This window comes from Diabrotica virgifera, chromosome 4 (assembly GCF_917563875.1).
Source record: "Diabrotica virgifera virgifera chromosome 4, PGI_DIABVI_V3a".
Lineage (NCBI taxonomy): Eukaryota > Metazoa > Arthropoda > Insecta > Coleoptera > Chrysomelidae > Diabrotica > Diabrotica virgifera.
Window position 1 is genome coordinate 204238393 of NC_065446.1, and position 14354 is coordinate 204252746.

The window sequence follows — 14354 nt, forward strand, 5'->3', positions numbered from 1 at the left end:
AACAAAATAACCACATTTTTAGACGATTTTTCGCAAATAACTCAAAAAGTAAGTATTTTGTCGAAAAAAACGTTCTTAGCAAAAATATAGCCGATAAGAAAGTAAAAAAAAATGGTTTACACGTTAGGTCTCTGGATCTTTTAGAACCAGACTTATAGCCAATGAAAAATAGATTCATATTCACCAAATTTCAAATAGAATATTTCGACGTGAAATATCCAAAAAACTAAGCACTTTTTGGGAAAAACCCATTACAACTTTTTTAAAGTGTTTAAAAAGATTTATTTCTGTTTTTACAAAAAGTTTCTAGCATTAAATTTAAGCAAGTTACGCTCAAAATAAAGTTGGTCCCTTTTGTTTTTGCAAAAAGAAATCGGGAAGACCACCCCTCTAATTAGCAACTTAAATGAAATTAATCGTTACGGCTCCACAAATTATTTTACTTATGTTGTGTTTATATGATCTGTAAGTTTCATCGATTTAAAGTACTTATTTTTGAAAAAATTTGGTTTCAAAGTAAAATTTTTAAAAATTTAAATTTTGAAAAATATGCTATTTTTCAAAATAACTTAAAAATTGTCAGAGATACCAAAAATCTCGAAAAACAAAAAAAGTCGGATTTCATTTTCTGAATATCATGTATTTTTTTGTTTTTCTGTTAGACAAAAATTGATTGAGATTTGGTGTTTCTAAATTTGCATACATTCGTGATCAGTGACTCGTTCAACCCTTTTTAACTACAGCCCTTTCAATAATAAGGACTTTGAACCGATGAAACTTACAGATCATATAAACAATATATAAACGAGTCAAGAAACTTGTGAAGTCGTAACGATTAAGTTCATTTAAGATACTAATTAGGGGGTGATTTTCTCGATTTTTTTACCAAAACCAGAAGGGACTAACTTTATTTTGAGCGTAACTTGTTTAATTTTGACGCTAGAATTTTTTTTATAAAACAAAAATGAAGCTTTTTTTAAACACTTTAAATAAGTTGTAATGAGTTTTCCCCAAAATGTGCTTCATTTTTGGTTATTTCACTTTAAAATATTCCATTTGAAATTTGACGAATATGAACCTATTTTTCATTAGCTATAACTCTGCTTCTACTAGGTATAGAGACGTGATATATACACCATTTTTTTAAAATTTTTACAGGATATATTTTTGTTAAGAATGTTTTTTCGACAAAATACATAATATTTGAGTTATTTGCGAAAAACCGTCTAAAAGCGTGGTTATTTTGTTGAAAAAATGAACATATTCACTGCCAAATAACTCGAAAAGTATTGACTTAGTGAAAAAACTCTATAGAACAAAAGTTACTTAAAATTAGCCAGTTTATCCATTTCCTGACTTTCTTTGGACGAATATTTTTTCAACAACAAGAGGGGGTGAAAACCACCCCCAGGGCAAAAGCACATATCGGCACAATATCACTTTTTTTCTTTGACTTGTTAGCTATGTGTATGCCAAATTTCATGTCAATCCAAGCGGTTCTTTAAAATTAAGAGGTTTTGCAATATTTTACCGTTAACGAACGGACTAAGAAGAGAGGTCAACAATAGACGCTCGTACACATAGAAACTAAATATTATAAACTAAAATACGAGACCAACCGTGATACTCTGGGCTAATTAGCTAAGTACAAGGAAAAGTTATTTACCAGCAATTTTATTGCTGGAATCGAATCTTATGATTGTATATATTAATATTATAGGTATGCAAAGTCCGCAGATAGTGTGCTACTGTTTTTATAAACAAAATGGCGCCCGAAAATCGTGTTTTTTCAATTTTTGCACTATAACTCAAAAGATTTTAACTTTACACCAGAAACATCCAAGTAAATAAAAATCACCATAATTAAATTCTGCATAGAGACGTGTTCTTCCGGATTTACTTCTACGAAAATTTTCCTCGGAAAATGCGGGGTTTTCCAACAAAATCTTTAATTTTCAACTAAAATTTTAGATAAGTAATTGTTTATTAACAATTAAATAAATTGGTAGTATAAAAGCCCTTTTCGTATAGATTATAATTTCAGAAGCCTATGGAAATTGAATGAACAGTTTAGCAACAATTGACTTGTTAATTAAAAATTTACGGTCGCTATAATAACCACAATAATTAAGATACATAAGAAAAACTATGATTTTTGTATAACAAGATACTGTACCTATCTAATGTACTTTACATAATTGAAATTCGGCTATTTAAGCAGCCTCAGGAATATTTTAAAATTATAAACCATTTTTTGGCTTATAAAAAATATAATATCTCGGGAAATATTAAATTAAATTAAATCATAAAAACCGTATTAGAAAAAAAAAACGGCAGGACGCTTCTTTTAAAAGAAAAAACGTTTAATTGTGATGAGTGGTTCCTTAGATACAACCGGACAAAGTTGCCTGGTATTTACGGCAAAGATATAAACTGGATCATAATTTAAATAGTATCATAATTTTCTAACCATCACCTTTTTATTTTTGTCCTCTTTCTCCACACCAATTTTCATATCTTTGTAGTACTCATAACATATATTATTATAATAAAAACTATCGATATTACGAGTGAAAATTGCCAAAAATATCAAAATTCCAATCAAAAATTAGGTTGGAGAAAATGTAATCTCAAAGTTGAAAATCGGTATACGTTAAAAAAATGCATTTTCTTGGCTTCCCTTGGAGCAATTTTCTTCACCCTTGTTTTGTTGTCAAGTAGTTTTTCCAGTTGTAGACCTTTTTTAGACAAACTTACTACAAGTGTACCTTTTAACGTTAAAAACATAAATATTATCATTTGAAAGCTGTATAATTATTTAGTCAATCTTTATTTAAACAATTTAAAGAATTTTGTTATAATAAATAAATTAATTTATTATAACAAAACAAAAGCAACTTTCACATTTAATAATGCGTTAGTCAGATGGCTCTGATCGAGTTACTTGGGAACAAAAAAAGAATGAATAAAATTGCTCCATAGGAAGCCGAGGAAATGCAATATTTTACATTACATTTTCTGGAACCTAATTTTTGGATGGAATTTTGCTATTTTTGGCAATTTTCACTCATAATATCGATAGTTTTTATTGTAATAATATATGTTATGAGTACTTTAAAGATATGAAAATTGGTGTTGAGAAACAGGCCGAAATAATAAGGTGATGGTTCGACAATTATGATCCTATTGTTTATATCTTTGCCGTAAATGCCGGTCAACTTTGAACGGTTGTATCCCAAGAACCACTCATCACAATTAAAAGTTTTTTCTTTTAAAAGAAGCGTCCTGCCGGTTTTTTTCCAATGCCGTTTGCATGATTTAGTTTAATTTAATATTTCCCGAGATATTTTATTTGTTGACAAAACAAAAAATTGTTTATAATTTTAAAATATTCTTGAGGCCGCTTAAATAGTCCAATTTCAATTCTGTAAAGTACATTGTCTTTTTTTACAAAAATTATAGTTATTCTTATGTATCATAATTATTGTGGTTATTATAGCAACCGTAAATTTTTAATTAACAATTCAATTGTTGCTAAACTGTTTATTCAATTTCCGTGGCTTCTGGAATTTTAATCTATACGAAAAGAGCTTTTATATTACCAAATTATTTAATTATTGACAAACAATTACTTATCTAAAATTTTAGTTGAAAAGTAAAGATTTTGTTGGAAAAAGTCGCATTTTCCGGGGAAAATTTTCGTCAAAGTAAATCGTGAAAACCACGTCTCTATGCAGAATTTAATTACGGTGAATTTTTATTTGGGTGTTTTTGGCGTAAAGTTAAAATCTTTGGAGTTATAGAGCAAATATTAAAAAAACACTATTTTCGGGCGCCATTTTGTTTATAAAAAAAGTAGCACACTATCTGGGGACTTTGCATACCTATATTATTAATATATAGAATCATAAGATTCGATTCCAGCAATAAAATTGCTGGTAAATAACTTTTCCTTGTAGTTTGCTAATTAGCCCAGAGTAATATGGTTTTGAACCAAATTCTGAGGTTCGTCAACCAGGATATTATTCGTCTTCCTGGACCTCGCTTTCCAAATATTTTCCTTGCAGGATGGCTTGTAGGAGGGCATATCTGGATTCATTTCGCAATAATGAGTCCGAAGTATTGAAATTTCGAGATTTGATAGTGGCCCGTACCTCTCGGTTCTTCTTCACTCTTCTGAGGATCTCCCCATTTATTCCATGGAATTTTAGGTACTCTCCGATAAAGCTACATCTCAAATACTTTCAATTTTCTTCGTTCAAGGTCCACGATTCAACACCATAAAAAAGGACAGAGAAGACGTAGCATCTCAGGCCCATCCGGTTGAAAGAGGATCTAGCTTTTCCGTTGCGTGCTCTTATCTTGTGGTTCTTCGTCCACTCTTCATTTATTATGGTACTAGGATAGCTATGCTGATCGCCAACATAGTGTAGTCTAATTACAAAATATCTGTAAAAAAAGAAGAAAAAAGGCCAATGGTAAATAAAACTACAGATCATAAACGAACAAGATTTTAATAAGGATCTTTGAAATTTCTGTAAAGAGGTTCCATCAACAGTCGATCCAATTTTTTCGATGAAACAATTACTACACATTAATAATTATAAGCAAAATCTAAATCTTCAAATAAATGAAATGCAAGACGAAAAGGAAAAAGAGGCAGATTTAAAGAACAACTTTTCTGAAATGAAGACATTTGTTTTTCAATTATCATATCAATTTAGAACTAAGACAAAGTAATATTAAGTAATAGGTTCGGTCTGGCCTCTTGTATGGAGCAGAAGGGTGGACCGTAAAAGTATCAAGCAAGAACTGAATGAAAGCAATATCATTGCGGATTTATAGACGGGTGTTGTAAATAGCTTGGACGTTAAGAAAAACTAACGAGGAAGTACTAAAGGAGGGTCGACAAAGAGAGAGCCTTACTAAAGACTGTTAAACACCAGAAAATGTCTTAACTGGAACTTTTAATGAGGAGAAATCGATATAGATTACTACAACAACTAATTCTTTAAGGTTAAAAATAAGACCAGAGAAGTGTAGGAAGAAAACAGATTTTTTGGCTAATAAACGTTCATGAATGGACTTAGATACCAAATACAGAAGAATTATATTATTGTATGTGGCAGAAGATCGAACAGCCTTCGCAATGTCGCAATGGTAATTGCCAACGTCGGATAATTCTGATATGAGACTTGTACGATTTGTACTAAGCCTGTATGAGATATAAATAGTGAAAATAATTGCAAAAAGACGTAAAGTTATTAGACCAGGGCGCATCTGTAAAAATATTAGTACATTTGGACGTTGAGAGGTGACTCAAAATTTTTTGCAAAAATTTCTTGAAAATAAATCAAATAATAATATTTGAGTTATCCTCCCTCTCAAAAAGGTCCGGAACATTGTTTAAATAATCAAAATGTCAAAAAATTAAGGAAAAATTGGATTTTTTCTTCGTTTTTTCATTATAACTTTAAAAGTATTCATTTCCGAGAAAAGTTGTACTGACATAAAAGTTGAGTAATTAAATTTCCCACAATATATAATTGGTTAAAAATTTAAAAAATAGTCACCCTTGTTGCAAAATAGCAATAATTGCGAAAAAACCATACAAAAACAAGTATTCGCATTTTACGTTTTTCAACCATTTATGCTACACTTAGAACCTTCATATTTCACCCAGAAAAACTTTATGATACAGTAAAACAATACTGTAAATTTCATTAAGATCGGTTCAATAGATTTTGCAAAATTAATTTTGCAATCCAGCTTTTGCAAAAAAAAATAATTTTTTCAAAATGTTACAGGACTGAAAATAAAGCAGATAGCAAGTTGAAATTTTTTTTTCGTATGGAAGTGTACTGTACCTTTCATTTGCAATTTTGCAAAATTAAAATCGATTAACATCACGGCGTCAGGATTTTTTTCAAATAAACATTAATTATTGGTTCTACGCGCAGGACAGCGGATAGTTTGCTCTGATTGGGCATTTCAATGACCTTTGATAATGATTGATACATTTTAATTTTTATTACAGTTCGATATAAATAAATAAATTTGTTTATTGCAAAATAAAAACACATACTCTATCCTTTGAAATAACACTTTTATTAGCAAAAACTTTCTTTGTTCATATATTTTACCTTAGAGAATAAAAGTTTATTATTTTTAAACATATGCAATTGTTTAAACAATATTTCACAAACAATAATAAAATTAGTTTGATTTTTGTGGAATTAAAATATTAAAATACAACAAAATATAGAGTAAGAAAATAATATATTAGATAAAGGTTGAAAGAAATTTTGGTGGAAATCAACTTGTGTGAATCGAACACCGCTGTCCTGCGCGTAGCACCAAAAATTAATGTTTATTTAAAAAATTTCCTGACGCCGTGGTAATTAATAGATTTAAATTTTGCAAATAGCAAATGAAAGGTACAGTACACTTCTACAAGTAAAAAAAAATTTCAACTTGCTATCTGCTTCATTTTCAGTCCTGTAACATTTTAAAAAAATGAATTTTTTTTTGCGAAAGCTGGATTGCAAAGTTTATTTTGCAAAATCTATTATACCGATCTTAACGAAATTTACGGTATTGTTTTACTGTATCATAAAGTTTTTCTGGGTGAAATATGAAGGTCCTAAGTGTAGCATAAATGGTTGAAAAACGTAAAATGCGAATACTTGTTTTTGCATGGTTTTTTCGCAATTATTGCTATTTTGCAACTAGGGTGACTATTTTTTAAATTCTTAACCAATTATATATTGTAGGAAATTTATTTACGCAACTTTTATGTCAGTACAACTTTTCTCGGAAATGAATATTTTTAAGGTTATAATCAAAAAAACGAAGAAAAAAATCGAATTTTTCCTTTATTTTTGACATTTTGATTATTTAAACAATGTTCCGGACCTTTTTGAAAGGGAGGATAACTCAAATATTATTATTTGATTTATTTTCAAGCAATTTCTGCAAAAAAATTTGAGTCACCTCTCAACGTCCATCTCAAAACAGATGCGCCCTGGACTATATCGGAACTCTACGTAATATTGTCGAGTTGAAAATATCAAGAGAAACAAACATTTCTGGACAGTAATACTTACAGCCATCGGTAATTTATGGCAGTAAAACCTGAGTATTAAACAAGTTTATAAAAAAGTTTGAAAGATGGCAAAGAATCGCAGGATTATGAGTAGGAGTAGGTAGACTGAAAAGAAATAATTGAAGTATTCTTTTCTCGACCAGACTCTGCAAAAATATGATTGGTGTAATAAATGAACGGCAATTTATTAATGTACATTAAAAGCCTTTAGTCATTTCAATAATTTTCGAACTTGTTCATCAATCAATAAACCCTGATGGCTTCATTTATAATTCAATTTGATGGTCTAGTTTTTTGTTCCAAAAAAGACTAATTTGAATGCTAAGAAGCGTAAGAAAAGTGGTATAAATTATGTATAAAAAAGTCGACGTAAAAGAATCTTTAGAATCGTTAGATTATTAAAGATAAATGAATAAATAATATTGTAGACATACAAAAAATATATTTTTTTCATTTTCACTTCTATTATAAATACAAGGTTATTCTGTAATAATATAAAGCAGGCCACCTTTGTATTTCTTGAATAAAAATATTATGGACGTTCCAATTTTTTCAATCTGTTATTGTTAAGAAATGAAGAATGTAATAAAGTAATTTTTATCGATCTATCTTTATACTATTTTAGTACATTTGAACAGAACTTTATTATAAAGCTTTTGTTTTTGTCTAATAGTATAAATATTTAATCATTTTTAATTGTATATCAGGAAACAATATAGTAACATGAACTGTGTTGTAATGTGTTAATCAATATGTAATTACAAAATCAGTACTTATAATTACATTGCAATGATTTCTTTGTAAATAACGATATATTATGTTTGAGTGCATAAAATTTTACTGTTTTAAAGTATAATATATGATTTTCTCAATAACTGACAACAATTAAGAGCATACAGTAGCGATCAACAGGTAGCAACAAACGCGGTCCAAGACTGCGGCTGTAATTTTGAATATTTTGTCGAGATATTTGACATACATATTCGTAATATAATAAAGAATGGCGGTACAGAGCCCAATTTGAGAAAAATATTAATATGTGGAAATTACTTTGTAATTAAATAGGTACAATATTAAAAAAAACGAGCCTGTACCGCAAAGAAGAACAAAAAAATACACTTTCTTCAAATATATTTTTTATACCATGCTTAGATTTTGTGTCACATTGGATCTACTAAAAATCGATTTTCTATAAGAAGAAATCGAACGTGACTGACGGGGCAACATTTCGCGGCTATGAGTATAAAAATTATTGTTTTTGATATATAAACGTCACTGTCAGTGTCGAATTACCGACGCACTGTTGCCTCACTGTTGAAAGTTCGCATAACTTTCGAAAAACAAAAATATTGATGAAGCGCTACTGTTTATTCTTAAGGATACACCGATTTAAGCCACATGGTTTTTATTCGCTCTAGGGAAAAATCGCTCATCCCAGATGCGTAGAGTATTAATATGACTTAGCTGTGGGTGGTCTAGGCTCTGTGTTATTGGTCTTTAGGTGGCCTAACAGGTTTCCACAAAATTTTCTTACGCATCTGGATGTCGCTTTCAAAAGCCTTTTAGTATTAACCAATAGTTTAATGTCCTCTAAGATTCTTTTATGCGATTTTAAGCGATTTTTGTGTACTTAGTTCATCAACTAGTACGAGATCCGGTCTATTATTAGTCCATGTGGTGACACCGCCCCCGTCTGGAAAAATTTCTGATTCGGTTTCTTTGTGGATTCCTATTCAAAAATGTTTCCTTTAAACAAATTTGAAGGGTGCCTGGATGAATTTTTGGGCAGAAATTGTTTAAATAATTTTTTTAAACAAATACAAAAGATCACTTTTTTTGCACTGGAACATATATTTTTCAGTTTTGTGGTTCATTCTAAACAAGAAAGGTATCTTGTAACTTTTCTCAAAAATTGATAGTTTTCGAGTTATAGGTGATTTAAAATCTGAAAATGCGAAAATACCATTTTGAAGGCCTAAAAACTAATAACCATGTTAGTATTTTTGAGGTTGCCAGATACTTAAATTGAAGTTTAAACATTCAGCTTCAATATTCTAAAGAGTGATTGCGTCTTACCTTAATTTAAACCTTTGTTTTTTAATTGTTAAATATGCATGTCCATCCGATTTTTTTGTCGGTGCGGCGCGCTCTATTTCAAAATTCTCCAATTTTCCTCCGAAAAATATTTTTTCTAGATTTTTTGGGACATGCTAAATAAATTAAGTTTCCTGACATTTTTCTCAAAAGTTAACAGCTCTAAAGTTATAAGCGATTTAATGCGTTTTTTTGGCATTTTTCGAATTTAAATCTCATAACTTTAAAACTATTAACTTTTGAGAAAAATTTCAAGAAACTTATTTTATTTAGAATATCCCAAAGAATCTAGAAAAAGTATTTATCGGAGAAAAATAGGACATTTTTGAAATAGAGCGCGCCGCACCGGCAAAAAAATCGGACAAACACGCATATTTAACAATTAAAAAACAACGGTATAAATTAAGGTTAGACGAGATCACTCTTCATAATCTTAAAGCTAAATGTTCAATCTTTAATATAAGTATCTGACAAAATCAAAAATATGAATTTATTTTTAAGTCTCGAAAATGCGTATTTTAGCATTTTTCAGATTTTAAATCGCCTATAACTCGAAAACTATCAATTTTTGAGAAAATTTACAAGATACCTTTCTTGTTTAGAGTGACTCGAAAAATCTAAAAATATACGTTCGATAGCAACAAACGTTATCTCTTGTATTTGTTTAAAAAAATTGTTTAAACAGTGTTTGCCAAAAAATTCCACCCGGCACCCTTCAGATTTGTTTAAAGGGGACATTTTTAAATGGAAATCCACAGAGAAACCTAATCAGAAATTTTTTCAGACGGGAGCGGTCTCACCACATGGACTAAGTATATGTGCTACTGGTTGATCTGAGAGCACATTATTGACGAAATATAGCTAGCGGTTGTTATTTTCACAAATAGTATTCGAGATAAGTCCTTTATAAATAAAAACTGTTTCTTTCAAAAAAACATTTAAACGTAAATGTAAAATGATGTAAATTTTCTGGATATTTATTCTCTCGAAAATTACAATACCGAAATCAAAAATTATGAATTATTTTTATACAGCAATCCTACAAAAAAATCATCATTTATGACTCCATAGTGCGTCCCCATAGGGGGGCGCACACATCATAATGAGTCATAAAATTTGTACCCTCACATCTGATTTTTGCAGAATTGTTTGATAAAAATATTTACAATTAACTGGTAATATTGTCCAACAAAAGTTTAAGGGTACTCCAGGTGTCGGACACACCAAAGTTTAGAAACCTCTATATTTACGAAACGCCCCCCTCCCGAAAATTTTCCGAAGTAGAAAAGTTTTCCGACTCGACATGAATAACTGAATAAGAAAAGTCTAATGAGGGAGATAATATATTTTCTTTAAATGGTGGGCCCAAGTACTAATACTATTACCCCCTGTAAAAATACCAAAAAGAGTTTGATGCTAATACAATTAACGATATGTTGAGCATGTTTGTTTTCATTGCATTAGGTATGTAATTTATAGAAATGAAATATATATTTTTGTTCCTGGTTGTATTTTAATGGACATCGATCAGTATACGCTTTTAGACTTTGGTTTTTAGCCTTAGATTGTGTTCACTAATGCACTTATACAGTATTTCATACGATATTTGAAAGGATAAATACACGAAGAGAATTTTAAGCAATGTTTTATTTATGTTTTTACGGAATGAAAGTAATTTTTATTGAAAACTATTTTTGTTAGATGTGCATTATTTTAAATTTTTAATAGTTCGGTAGTTGTTTAACCGGACTATTCCGAATAGCAGCAAGCAAAGTTAGGATAGCCATGCTGATCACCTACATCCGGAACGGATAGGCACCGTAAGAAGAAGTTATTTAACACAACTATCAATGTTTTGGATGACATTTCAAGGATATAATGTGCTGTTCTATTTTATTGCTAAGAGGAATCATAATCTGATAATCTGGCATCACCTCTACATTCTACAACACATATACAGTGTGGAAGGCACTTATGGAATAAAATTATTTCTGACCTTGTTTCAAAAAATTATAAAAAACGCTGAGACTCGTCGATTTTTAAATAAAAATGTGCACTTTTTAAACATAAATTTAAATATACAGGGTGATCCTTGCAAGTCTAGCAGAGATACTTTAAAAAATAATACTGTTATTTAAAGCATGATAAATTATTATTAATTTCAAAATTTTATGTGGGTATTTAATATCTTGACGAAAATTATACATAATTTTAAAATTTCACCTTGTATTATTCTTAATAGATCCTACATAATAGGTGTACACTTTTTTGATATGATGTTGTTTAGCAGATTCTAAAAATATAAAAATATACAGGGTGATCCATTAAAACTAAAGATCATTAACTATGCCGTACTTGCGTGAATCACCCTGTATATTTTAGTTTATGTTTGTAAAACGCCCATTTGAATTTAAAAGTTGACATGTCCCAGTATTTTTTATAATTTTTTAAAATAAGAACACAAATAATTGTATTCCATAAGTGGTTTCCATACTTGTTACTTTCAAAATTTCACCCTGTACTATTCATAATACACCCTACATGATATCACGCCCTCATTGAAATCAACTTGTAAAGCAGCTTTTAAAAATATAAGAAGATACACTATAAAAATAAAAATTTATTAAAAATAAATCTTATGGACTCTGCTAGACTTGCAAGGATCACCCTGTACATTTAAATTTATGTTTAAAAAGTGCACATTTTTATTTAAAAATCGACGGGTCTCAGCATTTTTTAAAATTTTTTGAAACAAGGACAGAAAAATTTTTATTCCATAAGTGCCTTCCACCCTGTATACATAATCGCTCCTCTTCTACAGTTAGGTGTCTAGAGAGGTGCGCCTAGCGTTTGATGAATTTTTTCCATCTTTTTCTGTTCATCGCAATTTGTATTGCTGCTTGCCAAGGTTTGTCCTTATTTGGTAACATTTCGCTATGTCCTTGTCCCACTCTTTTATTGCTCTGCCTCTTCTGTTTTCCTATTGGTTTAGCTTCCGACACTCTTTTCATTTGCCTATTACTGTCCATTTGAGTTATATGACCGAACCATGTTAATTTTTTCTCCTTTATTATGTCAAGTAACGGTTTTATTTTTATTTTTATTTTTATTTTAAAAGTCTGTTTTTATTTGTTCATTCTTGAGTCTGTCTGTCCTATTGTTCTTCTGTTTTTAGTACCGTATGTCAAAATTAGCCTATACATATTATATTGTTTCATATATTGTCATCATCTTTTTCTTTGATATTTCTTTGTTGTTCAAGAATACCTGCAATACTCTTTTCTGTTATAAAATTCCAGGTTCCCAGGTATTTGTATATGTTCGTTTGCTTTATTTTTGTTGACCTATCACCACTTCGGTTAGGCCATCCGTGTCTTTTTTCCTTGTCACTTTTATTATCTATTTCTTCTCATTATTCACACTTAGGTTGTATTTTTTCTGCTTATGAGTTTTAAATTGTGCTTCAGTTTTCTTTTTGTTTCGCCGAATAATAAGTATAGTCGGTTCGCTAACTCAGACACAACTGGCTAGTGATTTTAGTAAGTAATTTTGCCAAAGTACTAAAAGTGGCAAAAAAATAATTACTAAATAGTTAATAATTACTAAATAGTTAGTAATTTTGCCAATTTTGGAAAAAATTGGTCAAAAATTACCGACTAAAATCAAAATCACTAGCCAGTTGTGTCTGAGTTTAGTGAACCGACTATAGGTACTATGTCAACTGCAAATACGCATATCCCTGAATTTTTCATTTGCATTCTATTCCATCCTATACAGTATTTTTTAAACGTTTTCTTACATTTTTTCAGTACCTATATCATCTATTAGATTTATAAAATGTACTGGGCTTGAACTACCTCCTTGTCTAATAGTCCAAGAGCTGGGAGTGGATTTTGCTCGTGATAAGTAATATGGACAAACTATACGGGGATATGTTGAATTAGTTGTGTACATTACTTTCCCCTACGGGCAGAAACCAGAATGGGGCGTTGGAAAACCAGACGAGGCTAGTTATAAGGGGTCAAAATCGCGGTTTTTATTATTTTTTTGTGACGCTCATGATCGACATTTGCACCAAAATTTGGTAATAAGTTGATCATGACGTAACTATTCAAAATCTCCAACGGCGAAACGCTGCGTGGGGGAAAAAGGAGTGGCGGGCTGGGTGAATATAAAAATTATAAGGGTTTTTTTGTGACGCTCATGATCGAGGTAGTGCACCAAAATTTGGGAATAAGTAGATCATGACGTAACTAATCAAAATCTCCAGCGGCGGAACGCTGCATGGGGGAAAAAGGACTGGCGGGCAGGGGTGAATATAAAAATTATAAGGGGTTTTTTGTGACACTCACGATCGGGATAGTGCACCAAAATTTGGGAATAAGTAGATCATGACGTAACTAAGCAAAATCTCCAGAGGCAGTATGCTGCATGGGGCGCAAAGGGGTGGTGGGCAGGAGTGAATATAAAAATTATAAGGACTAACGTCACAAAAAAATCCATTCTCTCTTGAAAGGAGATTTTGCTAAGTTACGTCATGATCTACTTATTCCCAAATTTTGGTGCAATATCTTGATCATGAGCGTCACAAAGAAACCCTTATAATTTTTATATTCACCCCAGCCCGCCACTCCCTTTCTCCCCCAAGCAGAGTTCCGCCGCTGGAGATTTTGCTTAGTTACGTCATGACCTACTTATTAACAAATTTTGGTGCATTATCTCGATCATGAGCGTCACAAAAAAATAATAATAACCGCGACTTTGACCTCTTATAACAACTACCCTTGTCCCCCACTCTGGTTTCCGTCCGTAGGGGAAAGTCATGTACACAACTGATTAATCATATCCCCATATAGTTTGTCCATATTACTAATCACGAGCAAAATCCGCTTCTATCTCTCCGACTATAAAGTCATATGATTGTGTAAGTTGCGGTTTATTGGCTAATATGAATTTGGTACGTTTTTGCACCAATTATTGTACGGATTTGGTACACTTGGATATAAAAATACATTTTTACTATTCATTTTCTGTAGAATATATTTATTATGTAGTTTGTTTTTTTTTACATAAAGTGACTTGATGAATAATTGTAATATGTATCTAGGCAATTCTCAATAGGCGGTATTTGCCACATTTTTTTATTTATTTATTT

The 14354-nt window shown here is 30.6% G+C and overlaps 1 protein-coding gene across 1 annotated transcript in view; it reads left to right on the top strand.

Annotated features, from left to right (window-relative positions):
• Positions 1 to 14354, top strand: part of LOC114346012 (protein couch potato) — a 408847-nt gene that overhangs the window by 370986 nt on the left and 23507 nt on the right. The window lies entirely within an intron of this gene.